We start from the raw sequence: 9,267 nt of genomic DNA on the forward strand, positions 1-9,267 counted from the left end.
CCTCCTTTGTCCCTGCCCCCTGCCTCCACCGCCAGTACGCTTTTTTCTTTGCCCTCAGGCCAGCCTGGATATCCGCACTCAGCCATGATATCCAGGTTTCTTGGACCTTTTTCCCGCCTTCCTGCGCAGTGGAATTGCGTCCTGCTGCCTCCTTGAGGAAGGACCACCTTTCCTGGACCCCCATACTAGCTATACCCTGGGCTCCGAGTGCCTCCCTGACTACTGCCCTGAGCACATCAAAGTTGGCTTTCCTAAAGTCAAGCATTGGCGCTGTGCTAGTTACCCTCCCCACCTTTCTCTGAATAGCAAACTGGATCATTTCATGATCACTGCCCCCTAGACTCCTTGTACTAGCACATCCTCCACCAGGTCATCCCCAGAGGCTAACACCAGATCCAGTATGGCGTTTTCCCTAGTGGGGACAAGTACCTCCTGCACAAGGTGTAGGTCCTGTACGCACGTCAGGAACCTTTGTGAGTGGCTAGACCTGGCCGACTGCTCCTCCCAGCTGATGTCAGGGTAATTCATACCACCCATGACCACAACATCCTTTGCACGCACGGCCTCCCCCAGCTGCCTGGAAAATTCCAGATCCAGCTCTTCCTCCTGATGTGGTGGCCTGTAGTAAACCCCTATCACCAAATCCCTCTCCCCCTGCCCTCCTTGAAGTTTGACCCACAGGGTCTCAGTTAAGCCTTCCTCTGGTCCCAGTTGGAAGGAAGAACTGGTATACTGTTCCCTAACATAAAGCGCAACCCCCCACACCTTTTAACCAACTCTAAGGAATATTAGGTGGTATGTGTGAACTGTAACACATTACAACACCCTTAGACTAGTTAACCAGCAGAGATTATGGCATAAACACAAGAACCGGATGTCTGGCTTCTTATGAAATCTACTGTTTTATTTTTTAAAGAGCTCCAAATTGTCAAGCATTGGTAAAAACTAGTGGGAAAATTGCCTCCAGCATTTTCTGTTCTTTTCCTACTATGGCTACCTTCTGCCCTCTTCATATCATTTAGCATCTTAGGAGAGGGATTATATTGTTTTTCAAAAGCCAAGGCTCTTATTTTTTCACTTCACCAAAGCTAACTTCTTTCAGTACACATTGCAAACCCCTCCATACAGGTTTCTTTTTCTTACAGGTTCTCTATAGCCAAATGTTCTAGCTAACTATACTGCTAGTTAAATGATTCTCATCAAAGTATCTGTCTCCACTTCTGTTGACTGCTGATCTCCTGAAGGATGCTTAGGGCGTGTGTCTAGTGAATTACTTTGTATTTCACCCCTTTCATTTCATCCAGGAAATCTGATGACTGTTAATTTGGAAAAAAACCTCAGTGGATCTGTTTCTTTTCTGATTGTCACTTTGCATGAACCTAATATTAGCTGGAAAGTCTCTCTGCAATTTGTGGATCAGATGAAAAACAGATGACCACCTTCATTAACATTTACCATGACATTTCTTTTGAAATCTAGTATTTCTGACATCAGACTTTTTTTTAAAAAAAAGGTAATAGACAATAGATGATGAAGTTTTGAACTCAAGTTTGTGATCACTGTAAAAGACAGAAAACAGAATGTGTGGAACATTATTCACGGTGCATGAGAAACAGCAGTTTTCTTGCTAAAAAAAATGCTCTATTATAAAAATATTTGATAGTAGCTTATAGCCAGCTTCCAATAGTGTTTTTGGATCCTGATTATGTTACCTAATCTCTCCAAGCACTTGCCTCCGACATAGGTTAAAAGAGCCAAGAAATATACACATTTGAGGATGTCACTAAAAAATTCCTCTACCTACTATAGAAGGTCATTATCTAGCAGAAGAAATGCCATTTGCATTAAACAGCCAGTAATATTTGAACTTTATTACCTTAAAATGTATATGCACATAAAAGATCAAATGTGACATTGTTGTGGTAATGTTTTTAATGGTTAAAATCTTTGTTCAAAGATCAAGACAGCATTATCAAGCAGCAAGACTGGATTGAAATGGCCTTTAGAATACTCATACACAGAAAATGCATAACAGAACTACAACATTTCATTTGGCACTTCCCTGGATAATAGTCTCAATGTTAGTGGAAGTATGAACAATGCTTTATATCAACCTCAATTCATCAGTGTCTAGTTTCTGAAAGTCAAATCCAAATTTTTTATTTTTAAACTCATTTCCAACCCCAATGGGAAACTGTATTTGACACACATTGTATATGCATGTCACAAAGCCAGTGGCTCTTGTGTAGACTTCAATATATTATGGAAACCAGAGTTCAACATAGCTATGAGCTTACAAAACCACCCTATCTAAAAAAGGTCCTTTAATGGCATCAGAGTCACTATATTTTTCCTATGAACTTTCTAGTCATGTCAAAACCCTGCATTTCACAAATTATAAACCCAGAAGGATGCACTGTGACCATCTACTCTGACCTCCAGGCCAGAGGACTTCCCTGAATGAAACAACATATGTATTAGGAAAATGATCACAATAATCAGTGTTTTTAAAAAGGGAAATTGTTATTTTCTAAACTTCAGTTTACCTTGCAAAAACAGCCACGCCTATCCATCATATGGATTATGTAACTGTCAAGAAAGCAACCAAAAATGGGGCCCACCATTGTGTTAGGCACTGTACAAAATACAGAATAACAAACAAAGAAATAAAAAAGACACAGGGAAAGGCAAAGGGATACACACATCATTCATGACACAGAATAGCAGCATTAAAATGGATTAGACATTTCCATGGTTTATGAAAAAATCCCCAGGATACAGTTGATTAAGCAAATATGGAAGGGGTATAAATCCCTTTAACTGAGGGGGGGGGGAGAAACTTCACTACTGATAAGTTATATCCTAAGTTGCCTACCTTGGTTTTTCCTACACTTTCTTCTGAAGCAGTTGGCAGTCCATCACAGTAAGACAAAAATGGAACTAAATAGACCAGTGCTATAATCCAGTTGTGACATTCTCATTTTTGATAGGATAATTCAGGTTAGCATAGTTTTGGGAGTATCCATTTTTCACATGGAAAATTTTAAGCATAGGATTAAAACTGATCCACTTTTAGGCAATGGCCACCTTTGTTAATATTTTCAATTGAATCAGCATAACCTCTTTGATTTGTAGAGGACGACGGTCTACGCAGAAGTTGAACTCGCTTTTTTTTCTCAACACTTCCACTGCAGGAACAACAAAGAAACATTGCTGACCTACCCTTTAAAGTGACCTTAACTTTTACACTTTTTGCATTCAGCCAAAATGAGGAGATTAACTATGTAATTTCAGTCATCTTTAACTAAAAGATGCTGCAGTTTATCTTGGTTCCACTTTACATTTTAACTTCCCTTGCTCACTTCTTTTTCTTGCATCTTTTCCTGGCTTCTATTTTTCCCAGTTCCTTCAACTTCATTTCTCCTTTTTTAAGGGCTCCCTCTGTTCAAACTTACACCACAATTGATAACCCTTATTTTATGTCTAACCTTGTGCAATTCTTTACCAATATTTTTCATAGTTCCCCTGCCAGTTTCTTTATTCCAGAGGCAGTACATGACTTCTGCGAGCTTTCTTGCACTGCTATCCATCACTAGCAGGAGATGACAGTGTTTCAGCACAGTTGTTACTAGCATTGTTTCAACTCTACCACAGACAGTACTTTGCTATGTATCAAGACAATAGTGGCTGATCATCTCATGAAAGGTAACTGAAGAGGCTGGCTACCTTTTCTTTCTGCTTTCAGCATTTATAAAATTGCTCACTCTCAGTTTGCAAAGCAACAGTCTTTGTTAGGATGAACTAACCTTCTCTTCCGACCTTCAGAGAAGCAAAACACTAATCTTGCTTTGCTTCAGGCATATTAGATACAGGAGCCAAGATTTTTTTTAAAAATGGATGTCTAATATTAGGTTCTTGTATTTAAATTTAGTCTCCTAACTATGCAGCTCAATTCTGAAACACTTAGGATATTCAGGAGGGATAAGATTGGTCCCAAGGGACCATTCAAGACCAATTGAGGTCTTTAACTTTGTGCAGATTTGGAGATGTTTGGATCAAGGATTTTAATTCAGGCCTATTCTCAGCAATGATAAATAATTTTTCCAATAAAACAAACTGGTAATTGTATCCAGAAGGATCAGAAAGTGAGTTAACCAGAGGTTTGAAATTAAGTAGTGTATTGTTAACACGCAATAGGCCAAAATCCTGCATCTATTCAAGATAACTCTGATGAATGGTAGGAAACTCCCCATGATTGGAAAGAATCATTTCCCACCAAGCCATGGTTTGCTAAATCTTAACCTACCCAGACTAATGCAAAGGGGCTGTCTGCCTAGGAGCTCAGGAGTCAGGACAGGGTGCCCACAGGGTTTAAAGTCATGGATCCTCTGTGCCGTCTCTAGTCCTCTGACTGCCCAAGCTTAAATCCCTACAACATATTTATATGTAGGAGCACCTGCAGAAATGTAATACATGATGCAGAACAAAAGCCACAGCCTCCCATGTACTCACTTTCACACGCAGAGACAGGATTTACCCATTGCTTAACTGTATCGGTTTATGTTTTGTAATCTATATAAATTAGCCAGTGAGATGTAGAAACTGATTTAAATCACCACCTCTATAGTACAAGCCAACAATTAAAAAAATATAACAATTAAAATCCAATTATAAATATATTACAGCATTAGAAACCTACTCAGGAAAAACATAGCAGGGGGCATTCTCTGAATGGCAATAAATCAGGATCTCTGAACTTCTTTCACAGGTATTCCCGACTGTGCCCTCCAACCTCAAAACTGTGTTCAACAATGCCTCACAGTTTGGCTCCTTGCAGGAAAGTACCAGATCTGATTTTTATGACTGAGTAGATTTAGTATCACTATTACCAGCCAATTTACTTCAGAAGTTGACATGGGAAGAATATTAAATCTTTATCATTCAAATTATTAAACAAGTGAAACTCTGAGTGTCACTGATGAAACAGAGAAATGCCATGGATTACAGAGATGGGATTTGTCTCATGCGAGGGAAAACGCTATAAAGAGACACTCTGCCTTGTGCTTTGTACAATCCTGTACTGTAGTGATAATAGCTAAGGATATTATCAGTACTGTACACACAATCTTGTAGGTTCAAACAGCTAGCTTTATTTTAATAAGATGAAAAAATGTTTATAGCAAGAAAACATCTATTCATGAGGAAATAAGGGTAAAATAATTAACCTAATATGGTTTATATCAGTCTTCCCCTGTAGCCCAATTTCTGGAAAAAAATCTGTAGGGACAGCATGTTTAGTTATTCTTTTAACACTGCAGGCCTACTATGTTCTAATTATTTTGTTGCATGTTCATTATATGTATTCATACCACTGCAACTGTCTTGCACATAATAGCATTTTCCCTTGAAGGATCTCAAAGCACCTTTCAGACATTAATTGACTTGTCCACACAACACAACCCCACACTCAAAAAGCAAAATAGTCACTATTATCAATCTAGGACAGTGTTTTTTTTACCTTTTTTCATTTGTAGACCCCTAAAAATGTATAATGAAGTTGCAGACCCATTTGGAAATTGCAAATGGAGGTGCGGACCCCTCTGAATTGTAAGTATAGTATTCACATACTATTCATTTATCATAGTCATCTTTTCTGGACCCCTTAGACATAGTCTGTGGACCCCTAGAAGATATAAACCAGTCCAACAGCAGACAAATACCTAGAACACAGAGCAAATACATTTGTTATTTTCACCAAATAGGAAAGGGCAACTAAGGCTATCATACTGAATTGATGCTTGCTTCCATAAGAGGTTGATTTTGTTAATATTTAAAATAATTTTGCATTATAAAATTACAATTGGTTAAACTATTAATACTTAATAATATGAAAATGCATAGCTCTAACACTAAATGACTTTCCAGCTGGGCAGAAAATCAAAACATGCATTTGGCATTTTTACAAACCATCATATTACTCTCCCCTCCCCTCCTCCCCCCTGCAAGACTGTTCCCCCACCTTAAATGTAAAGAGGCTGCTTGAGAAGAACATAGATACAACTCATTTCCTTGGAGAAGAGTTGGGGATAAAAGGACAACTCATAAGAAAGAAAAAGGCGGTTCACATAAAGTGAATGAAGCAATGTTTCATTGGGTAACTGATTCAAAGATAATAATAATGAAGAATATACAAAATAATGAACAAATATTAATGCTTTAAACTTTTCATTTTGGAAAAAATAAGAATAAAGTACTCAATACCTTTAAAGATGTGGACCTAAGTATTTTTGTTCCTGGTTTATTCTGTGTGAAACCCAAGTTATTTTCCCTTTATAAAATCTACTGTTCTAAATGAAAAGCAGTAGCTCACAAAACACAAAACCATTTTTAATCCACCTAGACTTTCAATGGTAAAAAAAGAATCAGAGTGCACAAAGATACCCAGGATCTCAGTGCCATTCAAGACCTAATTATGCCCATATTAAGGTTTGGAGTGATACTACAGGCCTTGGGGAAACCTTCTGCATTTGGTGTAAGAGTGCATTTGAACCAAAAAAAAGCAATCTTTTTTTATTTAAGTACACTTATTTATTTATTGCATTTGTATCAATATTAAAATACATTAATATGGGTTGCTGAACTAAGGAATTCAAATACAAAAGAACAAAGGCATAAAAATATTTTACCTTTTGAATGATGTAAAATTCATTGCCTGTTACTGTTTACTGGAAACACAAATACATCATCTTTCATAATATCAGAAGATTATTTCATATACTTGAGTATTTATTCTACTACATTCAGAATGATAATTGGTCACTCAATCATTGTGCAGGTCATCATGCCTGAGCAACTGTTGTGCAATTTGTAGTTATCTGAGGACAGAAATTGTATATATCCATTACGGGAAGATTCATTGTCACTGGTAACTGAAGAAGGATTAACAAGAAAGCAGTAGTCACAGTCATGTTTTCATAGATTGTTAGGGGCTGGAAGGGACCTTGCAGATCATCGGGTCCAGCCCCACCTACCCCACCCCCCTTGCTCTAGGCAGGAAGACCACTGGGGTCAAATGACTAAGTCATAACTGGGGTCAAGTGAATGGGGTCAAAAGCCTCTAAGATCTAGAGGCTCAGTAGAGGGTCTAGTCAGGCTTGGAGCACAACAGTATTAAAAGTCTGCAAGTTATTCTTGCTGAACTTCTAGTCCAAATGTAAGAAATCTAGTTTTTACATTATTTCCACTTTTGGCTAAGATCATACAAGGAAAGGATTTTGGATATATCCAAACCAAAACCAGACAATGGGCTTCTTCCCTTTCTGGATAAATGTCTAATTTATAACTGTAGGGGAAAGGTTGGATGCATCGATTTATACATACATTCCTCCCTGAAATTGTGAGGTATGTTAAATTAGTGGATTTAAGCCCACCTCTAGTAAAAGAAGCTGATTTCTAATGGCAGTCAAATAATGGATTACACAGAAAAAAACACAAATATTGCTAAGATACTTGAAGGAGGGAAAAAATGAACCATGGAAATGAGTCTACAAAACCAATGGGCATTTTTATAATGTAACAGTCTTTCTTGAAACAAAGGACAATAAAAATAGTTCCTACCATTATTCTATCAAGTCCAGATTCCCAACAAGGGGAAAAATGCTGCCTTTTTAACTGGCTGCTTCCGTGGACATCATCATATGGATGATGGTTCTGAAAGTAACAGCTCCCAAACACAACTAGAAGAGCTTATGAAAATGGCAAAATTCTTTGCATGGCAAGTAATGGAGATACAATGATACTGTATCAAGAATGGAATTATCAACCTGTTTTTTACTCCAGTGGACACCATTGAGCAGTTTTTCTCAAGGTTATGTCATGTACACTTCAGTGTGTATAAATAAATACTAACTTCCCGTGCTTCTCTATCATCTATATGCTATTGATAACCTCCCATATGGGAGTATCTGTAGTAAAATTCGTTATTGATTTTTGCTTTGCAGGAAAAAATACTCACATCTTTGGAGCCTAAACAGCATTGCTAATTAAATCATGAAAGGAGAATAGAAAGATAACACAGAAGGAAAAATATTTGTGCATAATAAAACAACACATTTAATATTAGCAATTCTGAAACAGATGCAAACAGAATTTACTGTAAATAATTTAGGTACCTGTGACCTCATTAATGATTTGCTACTGTCAGAATGTTTGCAATTCCATTTTCTCTGCATTCCAATTCAGAGAGATGTTCTATATTCATGGCATGCAAAATATTTGTTTTCTCTTGCCTCCTTCAAGATACTGCTTGAAAGCTTGAAAATACTGCTGTCCAAATGGCCCTTTTACTCCTTGGGATTCTACTAGTTTCAGGACAAAGCTACATTTGTAACATCTTATCATGGATGCAATCCACTGGGCAACATTAGCAGAGATAGCAGTATCCAATTAAAGGGTATCAAAGCCAAGAGAGAGAGATTTGCAGAGAATTTTCAAAGATCTCTATCTTTGAACAAAACTTAATAGGGCTCCTTCAGCCGTTTTGAACAGCTTTAATGAAGTTGGAGCTCAGCTCAGTCTGTAGTTATTTTACTCTGATTAACTTTGAAGAATTTCATTTTTGAAGCTTTAACATCCTGTAATTAAAAAGAATCCTTAACATATTTCAGCATAAGATAGGCTGTAATTTAAGTTACAAGTTTTGCCTCCCCAAATGGTCTTGATATATGGGCAAATGCTACTAACCAAGGGGCACACTTTCATTTATTGCTCTTCCAATATTTTCAGGTTCTCAGAGAAACCAGATTCTCAACCTCCTGTTCAATGCTATAGCAATAGATTTGAGAAATGCCCTTTTTCTGGCAGCCAGTTTCTCTGCCTGCAGTGTATGCTGTATGTTAACAGTTACTTACAGCTGTACAAATTGATTCAAGTGCCAAGGTGCAAACTCCTCCCAACCAGGACAGTTTCATGAAAAGATGAAACACTTATCCTTGTTGATACTTAAGGCAATCTGAAATTTCAAATGAAACTACACTTGAGCATTAACATTTTTCTTAAAGCCATACTTTTGCTCAGACAATTTACATTATATTAAGTTAGTGCAATGATGGGCTTATTTGAAATTACCCACAATACATATTAAAGGTGATTAAGCAAAAAGTATAAGCAATATTATATATAAAGGGAGTAGTCCATCTGTCTTGTATCTGTCCATCTGTAATGCTCTTTAAATGCGAATAGCTTGAAAACTGTGAGACAGAACGCTTG

This window comes from Gavialis gangeticus, unplaced genomic scaffold (genome assembly GCF_001723915.1).
Source record: "Gavialis gangeticus isolate Ggan-Ray unplaced genomic scaffold, GavGan_comp1, whole genome shotgun sequence".
Taxonomy (NCBI): Eukaryota; Metazoa; Chordata; order Crocodylia; family Gavialidae; genus Gavialis; species Gavialis gangeticus.